Below are 15,658 nucleotides of genomic sequence, written 5' to 3' on the forward strand. Positions count from 1 at the left end.
AGGCAGCCAAGAGACCATGTATGAGCATCAAATATGTGTGTTGAGGGCAGGATCCCTAGACAAGAGTGTTGAAACGTCTGTCTGTCCTGTGCTTATGTGCCTGTAGTTAAGGTGATATGCCATAACTATTCCCACTCTGAACTGGATTAATTGCAGAAGGATAAGACCCACCTTCCTCATCCAATGCAAGATGAGCTTTTGGGTCTATTGAATCATGATAAATATTCTGCAGAGTGTCGGGAGAACACTGGTGAATCTCAAGGTGTACTTGTGCATTTGTTACCTATTGAGATATTTTTAACTAGTAGTGTTAAATATACTGGGACAAATTCAGAGGCACTATGTAAGTTAGACTCCCTTAGGTGTACTTACACACACACACACACACACACCCCAAAGTGAGTGAGTGTAAAGAGTTCCAGTTGGTGTAACTTATATACTGAGTAGCTGAATGAAGCTGTTAGAGAGTGTAAGCTAAAACTGAGGAGACCTCCTGTAACTTGCACATTCTTAAAAACCCTAGTAGTTGCAAACTCCTATTTGTTTGTCTGCCAGTCCTTGCTAATCGATAGGCATTTATACCACATTCATCACAGTGGCTTCTTGGCTGCTGGCATGTGGCTAACTCAGACTTAGATGCCTTCACACTGTTGGGGTATGTTTACATTGCAACTAGACATCCGCAGCTGGCCTCTGACAGCTGACTCGGGCTTGTGGGTCTGTTTAATTGCAGTGCAGATGTTCGGGCTCCTGCTGCAGCCCAAGGTCTAGGTCCTTCCCACCTCGCAGGGTCCTAGAACCTGGGCTCCAGTCTCAGTCTGAACATCTACACCACAGATAAACAGCTCCTTAGTCTGAGACCAGTGGCATGGGTCAGCTGCAGGTGTCTAATTGCAGTGCAGACATACTCTTAGACTCAGCCTAGTTCAGAGGTGGTTGAAAACAGGTTGTAAATTAAATGATAGTAAGTGGGTTTGAGTCTAAGGGCCAGATTTTTAAATGTATTGAGATGCCTGAAGATGCTGATAGGAGCCTCGCGGGACTTCAAAAATGCCACAGTGGGAGGTAGGTGCTGAGGTGCTTTTGAAAACCCCAATAAGCACCTAGGCACCTAAATATTTTTAAAAATCTTACCCTCAGTAAATTAGTCTGTGTATGTAGAGGGAGTATTAGTTGATGTAAGATACTCAGTGTGCGGGGCTGTAAGAAAATGTACACGTAAGAAAATTGCATCAGTTTTTAACTTGAACTGACTTTTAAACTGGTGCAAACTCCTGTATGGACAGTCTTATTTCAGTTTGACTGACTCACTTCTTCAGTTTAAACTTATTTCCAGAAGACTTCTTTAGATAAAACTGGTGTGATTTTCTTGTGTAGACAAGTCTTAAGTTACATCAGTTTAGACTCCCTCTAGAATTAGACTAACATCTGAATTTGGCCTACTGAAACTGGTGAAAACTTATATCTATAGGACAGTATAACAGGACGTTTTGCTAGGAGGCTAATGTAATGAGCCCGATAGAGGGGGAGTCAGAACAATCAGAACAATAGGAAGAGGCAAAATTGTGTTTTATCTCAAATCAGTTGGGGTGAAATAGAAATCAATTAAGTGAGGAATAATCACAATTAAATCAGTTAGTTGTTTTAGCAGGAATGGCCATTAAGGCATACACAGTAAATTACTGTAGCTTTACAAGTATCTACTATATATTAACTACTGTTATTTTAATTAAACTCACTTTATAGGTAACTATATTTATTGAAATACAGAATTTTGAATTAGAAAATACAACGCACTAGAACATAACCCCCTCTGCTATACATTCACTTTTCAGTTTCTCACTTTTCAGCCTCTGTAAGCTCAGAGTTTGGAGGAAAAGGTCTTAGGGTGTTTAGTTGTCTCTTGAGGATTCCTCTTGTGCAATCTTTGTTTATTGTTCATGTATTCCTTGATGCGATGTGTTGGCTTCCAGATTGAACAATTATAGCCCCCTGCTCCTTTCTGGCTTACAGTCCCTTTGGTCTCTGGCAGTTTCTCTATTCTTGTGTACCTTAAGATGCTGTCCGGATGTTTTGTTTTACAATCCTTGCTATTTTCTTTCTTCTGCTACAGCTCACTTCCTCATTACTTAAGTCTGTTTCTCTTTTTAATTACAGTTTCTTTAATTGCAGCTTATTTTCTTCACATTTCATTCTTCTTTACTCGTCTCACAATTTTCTAACATTTTTCTGATAGTTTCTTAGATTACTTAGAGACTCTTTCATTATTTTTTGTCTTGTTTAACTGTACTGTTCTTCCTTTAACTTTCCCTCTTTTCCGCTCCTACCACTGTCTTTCCTCTTTCTAGGGACTGTCCCTTTTGTGGCTACCCCTGTTGTTCCTACTATCAGTCTTTGCTCTCCCTCCTGAACTGAACTTTCTTCCTCTCAGCTTTGGTCCTGGTGCCACTCTGGCCACTGCCAGGCAGTGGCCAATGTGTGGGAGTGATACGTGAGGTCAGGTGCCCCCCTAATTTCTGCCAGGGTTTATATGCCCTGCCCTGAACCCTGCTGCATAGAACCAGAATCTTTAAATTGTGCCCACACCCACTATCAACAGTTATGTGTTGTCTCTGCTACTAGGGCTCCTATCCACTGGCTCCCCCCTTACTACATTCTTTTTTTCTGCTGCTAATTGCTGCCTTGCTTGCTAGTGGCTTATCTCTCTCACCTGGTTCTGAACAGCCTCCCTCCAGACTCCACCAGCCATTTCCACTGCTGCCTGTTTGGCCTGCTCACACCAGCGCTCTGAGGGGGAAGCTGCTACTTGCTTTACCCCATAGGTTTTTTCCCTTTTTTCCTTCCCCCACCCCCCAAATATCCCAGGTTCGAGCTTCCCCTGCTTCAACTGCCCCAGAATCCTTGGAGTTCTCAAGACTTTGCCCAGAGAAGCTGTTTTGTGAGTAGCAGCAGACACACTTATACATTAATGAAGCCAGCACTTTATCAGTTCACATGTGGAAAGTTCTCTTTCCAACCAGGGTGTTTGGGAGGCAGGGTGTCTTTTTTCAATAAAAGATGAAATTCTGCAGAAGTTGAAGTCCATCACCCGGAAAAGTTTCCTACTTGCCATAGGTGAGTGGATCACTGAATTTTTCAAGTTTTGATGGGATCAATCTAATCTAATCTGTTCAATTATTTATTCATTGCTATTATCTTATCACCTTCTCTTGCCAATGGACATCTTGAATAACTTGGCATGAATAACGCTATATGAAACCATATATTATTCTGTTAATTTTAGTTAATAGTACTACAGCTAAACTGATGGTGTTTAACTGCACAACTAAATTATTCCAGTCCCTGTAAACATAAATCATATTGTTGCCTGTGTTAAATAGCTCTTGTTGGTCTGGAGGGCTCATGAGACTGATAATAGGTTCAGTATCCTTTCTTCTCTAGGGCATTGATTTGAGTCTTGCCCACAGATATCAGATGGCTGTTTGTTGGCTCATGCAAATCACTTGGTCTCTATTCAGTTCCTAACAGGTAGGCGTCTAGATATATATATAAAAAAATTACCCTCATCATCACCACCCTTACTAGCACTCCTGGAAGAAAAGCTCCAGATTGTAGAGACACGAAAGTTGCTCTTATTGAAAGATGAAATCAAATCAAATACCAGAAGAGGCCTTTCTGCTGCAGGGAATTTTAACGGGAATTTAGTCTTCATGAGTCTTGTATTTATCTACAAAACATCATGAGCAGCCTCAGGACAAGCTTCCACATGTACCCCATCAACATGCCTCCTCTCTATCCTGGAGAAAGTGCCCCACAGATAGAGGTAGGGGAGAGTAATTGAAAAATATTCACACCCATGCAGTCCTTAGCTTTGACTATAAGCTAGAGCTGTTAGTTAGTTAGTGATTTTTGTAATGTGGATACCAGTGTGACAGTTCAGGGGTGAGCTGCATTTGTGATTTCTTCCCCCAGTCTCTCCTTTGGACACACTTTCCAAGTGACACTCTGCCTATGCTTTTCCCGGAGTGGAACTCCATGGTTCACCTCCCATTAGACTGTGTCATCCAGTGACAACACTTTCTAGTCTCACTGTACTGTCACAGTTACAAGGCAAACAGGGCCTTATATTCTCTTAGAGTCCCTTACAAGTGCACCTTTCAGGTGACAGGGTTTGGTACTGTCAGCTTTCTCCAGGTGGAACATGTGTGTTTCTACCACTCTTAGACTGGGTCCTGGGGTGGCAGCCCGCCATCTCCAATCATGTTAACAGGACAGACTCAGCTGTATTTGGTACCTGCAAGAAACTTTCCTTCAGGAGCTTGTGACCAGTAGCTGACTAAAGTAACACAAAATAGCTCCTTCCAAACACACACCTTGTCTATTCACCCATAAGTACATAGCAAGCAGAGAAAAGGGTTAAAACAAACAGTGCTACTAACAGAACTAACAAAAGTCTGCATGCCTTAGTCTTGCCTCAGACACATCCCACAGGGTGTGTACCCAACTGCCCTCTTGCCTACTCTGCCCCCTGTCTCTCTTTGTCAGCATCTCCTCTCAGGCAGCTGCTTGCAACTCCATCCTCTTTCCCCTTTCTTTTTTCTGAGGGGTGCTTTTAACTGTTTATGGTCCTTTAGATCTCTAGTCTCTGGCCTTGGCAAAATAGCTGTGAAACCTTTGGCAGGCGCCTAGAAAGAGAGCACCTTTCCAATCAATGGCCTACCCGTTGTTCCCTTAGCTCCATTGAAGTTTTTTACCCAGAGATATTTTAGCTCTGACCATTGTTTTATTTCCTGCTTGCTCTTTCTAACAGTCCTTTTTGATTCAGCTCCATGTAGTCAGACAGAATAATCTCAAGCAGGTAAACTGAGGTACAGATGTTATCTTCCTTATTCTCTACAACTTGTCCAGAAGAAAATGAACCAATTTATTCCATACAGGCCACAGAACAGCAATCAGATGGCAAAGTGAGTTTGATCACTACTAATCAAGGGTGGATTTAATCAGGTAACCAGGAGCAGAAAGATTCATAATCCTGAGTGATTCACTTTCCTTCCTCCACTTGTTCTTTTTAATGAATTTTTAATGAATCTGTAAACTCAGGAGTAGTACCGAATGATTGGAGAATTGCTAATATAGTTCCTATTTTTAAGAAAGGAAAAAAAAAGTGATCCGGGTAACTACAGGCCAGTTAGTTTGACATCTGTAGTATGCAAGGTCCTGGAAAAAATTTTGAAGGAGAAATTAGTTAAGGACATTGAAGTCAATGGTAAATGGGACAAAATACAACATGGTTTTACAAAAGGTAGATCGTGCCAAACCAACCTAATCTCCTTTTTTGAAAAAGTAACAGATTTTTTAGATAAAGGAAATGCAGTGGATCTAATTTACCTAGATTTCAGTAAGGCATTTGATACCGTGCCACATGGGGAATTATTAGTTAAATTGGAGAAGATGGGGATCAATATGAACATCAAAAGGTGGATAAGGAATTGGTTAAAGGGGAGACTGCAACGGGACCTACTGAAAGGCGAACTGTCAGGTTGGAGGGAGGTTACCAGTGGAGTTCCTCAGGGATCGGTTTTGGGACCAATCTTATTTAATCTTTTTATTACTGACCTTGGCACAAAAAGTGGGAGTGTGCTAATAAAGTTTGCAGATGATACAAAGCTGGGAGGTATTGCCAATTCGGAGAAGGATCGGGATATTATACAGGAGGATCTAGATGACCTTGTAAACTGGAGTAATAGTAATAGGATGAAATTTAATAGTGAGAAGTGTAAGGTTATGCATTTGGGGATTAATAACAAGAATTTTAGTTATAAGTTGGGGACGCATCAATTAGAAGTAATGGAAGAGGAGAAGGACCTTGGAGTATTGGTTGATCATAGGATGACTATGAGCTGCCAATGTGATATGGCTGTGAAAAAAGCTAATGTGGTTTTGGGATGCATCAGGAGAGGCATTTCCAGTAGGGATAAGGAGGTTTTAGTACCATTATACAAGGCACTGGTGAGACCTCACCTAGAATACTGTGTGCAGTTCTGGTCTCCCATGTTTAAAAAGGATGAATTCAAACTGGAGCAGGTACAGAGAAGGGCTACTAGGATGATCCGAGGAATGGAAAACTTGTCTTATGAAAGGAGACTTAAGGAGCTTGGCTTGTTTAGCCTAACTAAAAGAAGGTTGAGGGGAGATATGATTGCTCTCTATAAATATATCAGAGGGATAAATACAGGAGAGGGAGAGGAATTATTTCAGCTCAACCCCAATGTGGACACAAGAACAAATGGGTATAAACTGGCCACCAGGAAGTTTAGACTTGAAATTAGACGAAGGTTTCTAACCATCAGAGGAGTGAAGTTTTGCAATAGCCTTTCAAGGGAAGCAGTGGGGGCAAAAGATCTATCTGGTTTTAAGATTCTACTCGATAAGTTTATGGAGGAGATGGTATGATGGGATAATGGGATTTTGGTAAGTAATTTATCTTTAAATATTCAGGGTAAATAGGACTAATCCCCTGAGATGGGATATTAGATGGATGGGATCTGAGTTACTACAGAAAATTCTTTCCTGGGTATCTGGCTGGTGAATCTTGCCCATATGCTCAGGGTTTAGCTGATCGTCATATTTGGGGTCGGGAAGGAATTTTCCTCCAGGGCAAATTGGAGAGGCCCTGGAGGTTTTTCACCTTCCTCTGTAGCATGGGGCATGGGTGACTTGAGGGAGGCTTCTCTGCTCCTTGAAGTCTTTAAACCATGATTTAAGGACTTCAATAGCTCAGGCGTAGGTGAGGTTTTTTGTAGGAGTGGGTGGGTGAGATTCTGTGGCCTGCGCTGTGCAGGAGGTCAGACTAGATGATCAGAATGGTCCCTTCTGACCTTAGTATCTATGAATCTATGAATCTATCTATGTTCTATTTAAAAAAACAAAACTGAGATGTCCTGGCTTGGTAGGATTTTATTTTAGCATCAGAGCTGTACGAGGAAGGACTCGTTCATTGAATACACTACATCATTTACAGTAATCTGCACTGAGAACACAGTCAGTTACACATCCCTTAAGCCTAAAAGAAAAATAGTTTAATTATCTGTAATCCTCCGCAAAGACTTCTGAGGCATCATTTTTGATTTCACAACATCACAACAATCCACCTAGATTCCTAAAGCTCCACACATAGCACCACCAAACCAAAACTGTCTTAACAACAAGCTTTCTACCAATACATCCTTGTCACTTACATTTCAAATTCTAATTAGTGCCAACAGCTGCAGACAATGTTCCCTTTGAAGCAAAAATGTAGTTGCTGGATGCCTGGCAAGGAAAAATGAATGTGAACACCAGGACACCACCTAGAGTAGGTACAATACAATTATATGTTTGTTTATGTATGCCACTCCTGATCCATCACAACTTGTCCATTATTTGAACTGAGTTCAAAGATGGTTCCATGAGTACGAGTCCTCAGCACAAACTAAGGATGCCTATTTTCTGTTGTAGCTCATCTTTCATCTCAGTTTCTTAATGGTTCGTGGCTGTCCTCTCTCTACTTCCCTCACTTCCTTTCTTCATGCTAATGCAGTTGATCATGAATGCTGAAAAGACAATTCAGTCCTTATTTTATCCCCAATCATTTTCAGGTGGCAAATTGGGTTTATCAAATGCTGAAGCTGCATTGGTTCTGAGATCAAGATAATTAGCTGCTTGATTACTTGTGGGTACATCTGTGGTATGTGTGCATACCTAGACTGGTTAGGTATTTCATCATCCAAATAACCTAGAGCCTGTTGGTTAGTGCTCTAGTCCTGGTATTATCTGGTCATGTATTGGAAACCTGTAAATATACTTGCTCCTCTTTTACATGGGAGGTCCCAGCAAATAGTTCTGGGGAGTTGCTCTTCTGCCCCATAGGGATCTCTTATGCACGGTGCCTCAGGAATCCATCTTGTCATCTATACTGTTGATTGCTGCTGGGAGACTTGAGAAGGAAACATGGACTGCAGTGTCTCAAATATGCTCTATGTATCCAGCTCTATGTATCCATTATATCCAATCCTGCCACTGCTATGGAACAAATGACCCTGTGTCTGCATGAGAATCATGGCTTGGGAGAGAGCTAGCAGACTGAGATTAAACTGGATCTATTCCAAAGGCTCAGCAAACTGGAATTTGTGGGCTGCTGTTTTGCTAAGGTCAGTACAGTGTTACCAGTGTAAATTGTTGGTGCCCAAATTTACAAGATGCTGAGCACCCCACGCTGCTGTTAGCTTCAAAGGGAAGAGAGTGTGCTCACCACCCAGGGCCAGCTCCGCTTTTTTGCTGCCCCAAGCAGCGAAAAAAAAGAAGAAAGAAAAAACCCCTGATTGAGCTGCCACTGAAGTGCCGCCAAAGTGGAAGGGAGGGAATTAAGGACCCGCTGCCTAATTGCTGCCGAAGACCTGGACGTGCCACCCCAATAACTGACGGAGTGCTGCCCCTTTTTATTGGCTGCCCCAGGCACCTGCTTCCTTCACTGGTGCCTGGAGCCGGCCCTGTCACCACCACACAAGATCTGAACCTTGGTTAATAGCATTGTGTTGCTATTACTTCCTGTTTTGGTATGGGTCTCAGTACTGCCAACCCTAAAGATTAAAAAATCATTAGTCAGGCCCCCAAAAAGTATGAGATTGGCTTAAAAATCATGAGACTTTAAAAATAGTAAATTTGTGGTTCTTTTTCTTTCCTTTCTGGTTTTTGAAACTTTCAGGGGGCACTTAGGTCACATTTTCTAGATTTTCTTTGCAACTATTGTTGTTAAATTAAAGCTGTGATTCTTGTATTCTTGTCTAATTTTCAGGAGCTCAGACTTTAAGTAAAACATCATATATAATACTAAAACCTCTCCAGCGTATCATCAACGATCTACAACCTATCCTGAAAAATGTTCCCTCACTCTCACAGATCTTGGGATACAGACTAGTCCTCGCTCACAGTCAGCGCCCCGCAACCTGAAGCAAATACTCTCCATCAACCACACAACGAAAACACTAACCCAGGAACCTATCCTTGCAACAAAGCCTAATGCCAACTCTGTCCACATATTTATTCAAGTGACACCATCATAGGACCTAATCACATTAGCCACGCCATCAGGGGCTCGTTCACCTGCACATCTACCAATGTGATATGTGCCAGCAATGCCCCTCTGCCATGTACCTTGGTCAAACCAGACAGTCTCTATGCAAAAGAATAAATGGACACAAATCTGACATCAGGAATCATAACATTCAAAAACCGGTAGGAGAACACTTCAACCTCTCTGGCCACGCAGTAAAAGACTTAAGGGTGGCAATTTTGCAACAGAAAAGCTTCAAAAACAGACTCCAAGGAGAAACTGCTAAGCTTGAATTAATATGCAAACTAGATACCATTAACTTGGGTTTGAATAGAGACTGGGAGTGGCTGGGTCATTACCCATATTGAATCTATTTCCACATTAAGTGTCCTCACACCTTCTTGTCAACTATCTAAATGGGCCATCTTGATTATCACTACAAAAGGTTTTTTTCTCCTGCTGATAATAGCTCATCTTAATTAATTATCCTCTTACAGTTTGTATGGCAACTTCCACCTTCTCTGTATGTGTATATATATCTTCTTACTATATGTTCCATTCAATGCATCCGATGAAGTGGGCTATAGCCCATGAAAGCTTATGCTCTAATACATTTCTTAGTCTCTAAGGTGCCGCAAGTACTCCTGTTCTTTTTATAATACAATTGTAAACATTGGCACAGGGGTTCTGCCTCTCTCTGGTTGTGTTCTGTCAGTTTCTCAACAGATCTGAAAAACATCGGCTCCAACTCCATGGGTGCTCCAGAGCTGGAGCACCCCAGGAAAAAAATAGTGTGTGCTCAGCACCCATCGGCAGCCCTGCGGATCAGCTCCCCCACCCCCAGCCCTCCTGCCCACCAGCAGGTCCCGCCAATCAGCTCCTTCCCCTCCTAGTACCTTCCATCCGCCACAATCAGCTGTTCAGCAGTGTGAAGGAGGCGTTGGGGAGGGAGGGGGAGGAGCCAGGGCAGGCAGAAGTGGGGGTGGGAGCAGAACGGGGTGGGGGTGGGAAGAGGCACAGTGGGGATGGGAAGAGGGGGAGCAGGGGTGGAGCAGGGGTCGAGCACCCCCTGGGAACTGGGGAAGTTGGCACCACTGCTTAAAGACAGCCATCGTTATTGAACTGATTCATTCTAAAAAGCTACATAAAATAAAATGAGGTGATATATACTTACAGTAAACTACAAGCTACTTGAGAACTTACTTATCAGTCAGACGTGCCTATCCAAGATGTTGACCCCCAACCTAAAATGTGTTAAATATGTTAATCTGTTTGTACTTGGAAAGAGAATTTATGTATACAGATCACTGCAGTGTGGGTCTCTCTCTTTGTGTGTATTTAAAGAGGAAAGATTTTTGTTTCTTTGCGTAAGGAATACTTTCATTTTACAGTGTATCAAAAGTAACCCTAACTAAGCCATATAAAGGCATATCACAACTTTAGACTTTGTGACTCACTTATTTCTTGATTATATGCCAAACACAAATTCCAGTTCTTTGTGTTTTACTTACAATAACATTAGTACGTAATTCTACAGATTCAATCAAAGCTACACTTAATATAAAAAAAACAAATTCTTTATTTTATAGCCACATTAAATACTTTCTCCTACAATGCTTTTGGGGAAAGTTTTTTTTATTTATGGATTTTCACAATGTGAGAGACTTTGCTTTGGTTTTAGTGCTCGGTATTTATAGTCATGGAATGATCATTTTCTGGTTGATTTCACATTGAGCTCTCTCAAAACTAGTTGTAATAGTTTCATGATCTTTAAATGTTTTCCTTCTATCATTGCTGTTGCAATATATTATGCTTTATATTCTTAAGCTATTAGCTCTGCACTCAGTTAATGATTTGTTGTTGTTTTTTTTTATGTAGAGTATCTAAAAGCATACAACTGGCTTGTTTGTTTACAATTACAAAGTATGTAAACCTAACAATGAAGAAAGTAGCAAGAGATTGTTCCAATAATACTGCTGGAGACAGGTCAGCAAACAATGTAGCATTTTTGTTTTAATTTTTAAAAATATCTTTTGCCAAAGGATTAATTTTTATGATTGTTGGCTGTTTATTATCATTTATCTTTTTTCTTTGGAAGAGGGAAAGGAATAAATGCTTCTTATTTTACATATGCTTTCAGTGTTTAGAGGATTTTGCTAATTACTTACAGGCTGTTTTCTTTGACCTTTGGGCCCAGTTCAGTTTAGAGATGCACAGATGCAGAACTTTTGCATTCCCTGAGGCTGTTCAAATGCACATTGTTCCAGGAAGGCAGTGAAATAACCGCAAAAAGAAAAGGAGGACTTGTGGCACCTTTGAGACTAACACATTTATTTGAGCATAAGCTTTCGTGAGCTACAGCTCACCGATGAAGTGTGCTGCAGCTCACAAAAGCCTATGCTCAAATAAATTTGTTAGTCTCTAAGGTGCCACAAGTCCTCCTTTTCTTTTTGCGGATACAGACTAACATGGCTGTAACTCTGAAACCAGTGAAATAAATGTAATCCACTTTCACCACAGGAATGCACAGCCACCTCTGCACCCCCTATATAGAAGGAAGTGCTCTTACCTGTATAGGCAGGAAAAATGAGATGAGAGAGAGAATGTAGGCACCAGACACCCTATTTCTTGGGTAGCAAGGATCCTTGGTCAGAAAAGTCACACCAACCAGTGACTTGGAATAAGAGGAACTGCATAGAGCTTTCTGTGTTCCCATAGCCCCTGTGGGAGCATGGGCACCATTGCAGTAGATAACCAATCCATTCTGCCTGTGGGATGGCCACACCACAATCCCCATTGCAGGCAGACGTTAGGGAACTAAATACACAGAGGGTAATGCCTGGCAACTCCCACTTTGTGCTTGGTTCTGTCAATATGGTTTAGAACATACACATCTGTTAGCTGCTCCTAAATTCCCAAAGCCATACGGGAACACTGTACCCTGAGAACGCCGGGCAAGTGTACCTGGCAAATCGTTGCCTTGCCCACACTTTCAGGCACCGATTTAAGGATAGCATCTCTATTCAGGACAGCTTAAGTCCCACTGGAGTCTATTCTTATGTGCTGCCCTGAACAGGGAGGGACCTAAGTAAATTCTTAAGTACTTTCTTGAATCAGGACCAAAATGCCCGCTGTGTCCAGGCGCCATACCTTACTGTATGTGCAATAAATCTTTTTCTGGTTCCCACTTAGCTCTCTTTAAACCACTGGTGTCTGTTACATCTCTTGTGCTTTGGACAGGGCAAACTGCCATCTATGCCTTCTTGCTATGGATTGGCTGCTCCTTTATCACGTGTAGTAAGAGTTGGCCTCTCCCTCCAACAGGAAGACTTGCTCCCGACAGTCCAGATCCAGCAGGAGTCATTCCAGTTCCATGGCATAGTAGGAGCACTTGTGCATACGTTTGTGAAGATGACCTGAACACAGCCCCTTGTTAGTTCTTTGTGATTAACAGTCATGTACCAAGTTTGTAATTGTTGATGTTTAAAAAGTTACTAACTTTAATATTTAATATACTTAAGAGTAAAGATGGGCCTGACCTGTGAAGTTTTGATCCACATAGGAATTTCATCTAAGTGCAGGGTGTTAAGATCCGGGCTTTTGGTCCAGGCTCACCTCTGCTTAAGAAGTTCTCAGTGCTGAACAGGAATGGAAACATCCCCCTAGTCATGGCAGGGCAGTGGAAGGCTCCCAAACTGGCAAGTTTCCGCAGTGCAGGGGCAGAGGAACAAGGCCACAGACAGGTATGGGTGGGGATGAGAAGGGGATGGGTTGGGAAAAGATTAAGGGTTTGGCCAGCAGATTTGTACCTATGCAGATAAATTGGGAAAAATCCTGATGTAGGGGGAGCAAGAGGGTGGCGCACACAACAGCTCATATGTTGTGTTCACCCCCTTAGTGAACTCACCCCCTGAGTTCCCTGCAAAATGTCCCTGGGAACTAGTCCTACAAAATAAAGGCTAATACTCTCCCTCTTCTTCTGTAAGATTATAGAGCTGACTGTGGCTTTGAAGAGGAGAGACTTTGACACTTTTTTGGCCCTCTCTGTGTATGATGGCTGGATGTGATGGTGATGGGACAGGAAGGGATATTGAAATGGCATCATAGAAGATTAGGGTTGGAAGGGACCTCAGGAGGTCATCTAGTCCAACCCCCTGCTCAAAGCAGGACCAATCCCCTATTTTTGCCCCAGATCCCTAAATAGCCCCCTCAAGGATTTAAATCACAATCCTGGGTTTAGCAGGCCAATGCTCAAACCACTGAGCTATCTCCCCCCCCCCACCATGTGAGCTCCATAGTAATGTGGCCTAAGGATTGATTTATTTTGATTCCAATTGTTGATTGAATATATGAGGAAATGAAAACAAAAGTACAAGCATCTATACAGCAATGTCCATGTCTGTTTAGTGGGGGGAGTGATAAATTTGTATTTGAAATAACTACAAGGCCAGTAAAACTCAGGATCACTAACTGCAATAATGAATACTAAACAACCAGTATTCACAAAAGCACATGATGTAATTATGTGGTCAATGTATGCAGTGTGACTATAAATATCTTCATACAACAGCTGTACAGCAGGCTTTTTACACGGGGCACAGAGATACCATTTTTTTCTAACATACTCTCTCAGTTGAGAAATGTGTAACTTAGAGGTGAATACAAATTGAACAGAAAACATCAGACACCTGAGACTGGCCACAAAATACATTTATACTAGTGCAAGAAGAATGTCTTGAAGAAGAAAACAGGATACAAACCTTCAAATTTAAAATCCTCAATAACAAATTATTAAAAATAATCCTAAACCATCCTCTCAGGACTCAGAAGTTGGTTTATCAAGCTGTTTTGGGGCAGACTTCTTCTCCTGGAAAATGAATCTCCTTTAGAGTCGTAGTCAGAATGGTAACTATAGAAAAATTGCACCTTCTTGCTCATCCAGTTGGATGTGTATCATATCCGTTTGCTTTACTAGAAAAAATAAGCGATTTTATTTTTGTGAGTAGTGCAGAGTCAACTGGGGGAGAATGAGGTGGATTTTAATCTAGCTCATGCATTATCCATGGAATTGTTAAATTAAGAGGTAAACTGATCACATTTATTGCAGAAGTCAGTGAAAGACAATAAATATTGAATTCCACAATATCATCATAACAAATCACTTTCATATAACTATACTGTAAAATTTATTCTCAGTTTTCCTGAATACAGGATAACAGCCTCAATAACCCTTTTCATGAAAGCTTTTAAAACTAATGTAAGGTTTTACATCATGCTCTGGGTTGCCAATCTTAAATCTGGAAGTAATAGAATCTATTTGCTTTTACATTGGGCCTTTTGTTGTCTGCTGACTCTCCAATATCTTAGCCCTCTTCCAGCCACCGGTTGATTGCCAATGTAACATTTGTGCAGAAGAAATGAGTCTTTTGCTGGCTAGTTCAGATATTGGTTTACTAACAAACCCCACAGGTTCTATGCTCTCTGCACTGCCTACAATCCTCAACAATCTATTTTCTGGGCCTGGATCTGCACTGAGTTTCCACCAGTAGGGGTTTGAGATATCCAGCACACAACTGTAAACTTGCTAGAGTTTTTAAACTTTCTAAATGTTGAACTTGCTAGAGCATTTTTCCAGTGCCTCATTAAACTGTTAAACAAAGCAGTGTTCAGTTGGGAATTTAAAGTCCAGTATTTTTAACAAAAGTAAAGCTGCCAGCCTTTTACTTCCCCATACTGCAAGTTTGTGTCTGATGACATTTTGTCAATGGAAGAAGATATTACAACAGCATTTTCTGGAAGCATTAAAATGTTCTGTTTTATAGCTGTTTTTTCCTTCTTAGTGCTCTCTATTCTTACTAGTGTGTCTTTTTGCTATATTCCAGTATAACAATTAGATAATAGAACTTTTAAAATAACTTCCTTCACACAAAGTGTCCCAAAATGCTTTCCAGAGTTGAAGAATAGGATTACAAAGGCAAATAATAAACACTAATAGAGGGGGAGAAAAATTAAGAGGTGCAAGCACTAGGGAGGAAAGAGATATTTTCAGAGAAGTTATGTGCACACCCAGGAGGAGATGGAGAGCAGGTGAGGCAGAGAGAAAGTGAGGAGAAGAAAGCTTTTGCACCACCAGAGCTAGGAACGTGGAAAGGGACAGAAAGGAAGCTAGTGCTTGCTGAGCAGGGAGGGACAGGATTTATCAGGTGGGTGGGAGCAAGTCCATGGAGAATTTTTAAAACAAGGAAGTCAGTTTTGAACTGTCTCCTGTCTGAACCAAAAGAAAGCCAGTGGAGTTCAGAATTACCAACCCCAAATGTTCAAAACTCACGAGCTCCCCATTAAGTGGCTTAAAAATCACGAGATTTCCAAAAATAAACATTAGATTCTTTTTATTTGCCTTCTGATTTTGGAGTCTTTAAGGTTCATGGTTTTTAAGTTTCTCTCTGCAACCATGAAGACGAGAAGCGTTTTTTAAATGAAAGCCAAGAATTCTGTATAATAACCCCACTCTAGAAGTTCGGGCTTTAAGAAAAAAATCAAATAATATGAGACTGCTGATAAAATGGC

At 41.3% G+C, this 15,658-nt stretch overlaps 1 long non-coding RNA gene across 1 annotated transcript in view; it reads left to right on the plus strand.

Moving 5' to 3' along the window:
• Nucleotides 1–2,742: 2,742 nt before the first annotated feature.
• The window catches only part of LOC122458752, a 307,345-nt gene continuing 294,429 nt past the window's right edge, over nucleotides 2,743–15,658 (plus strand). The window contains exon 1 of the long non-coding RNA XR_006278982.1: nucleotides 2,743–3,114. This is a non-coding gene — a long non-coding RNA (uncharacterized LOC122458752). The remainder of the gene's footprint in view (nucleotides 3,115–15,658) is intronic.

Source organism: Dermochelys coriacea, chromosome 2, assembly GCF_009764565.3.
Source record: "Dermochelys coriacea isolate rDerCor1 chromosome 2, rDerCor1.pri.v4, whole genome shotgun sequence".
NCBI classification, from domain to species: domain Eukaryota; kingdom Metazoa; phylum Chordata; order Testudines; family Dermochelyidae; genus Dermochelys; species Dermochelys coriacea.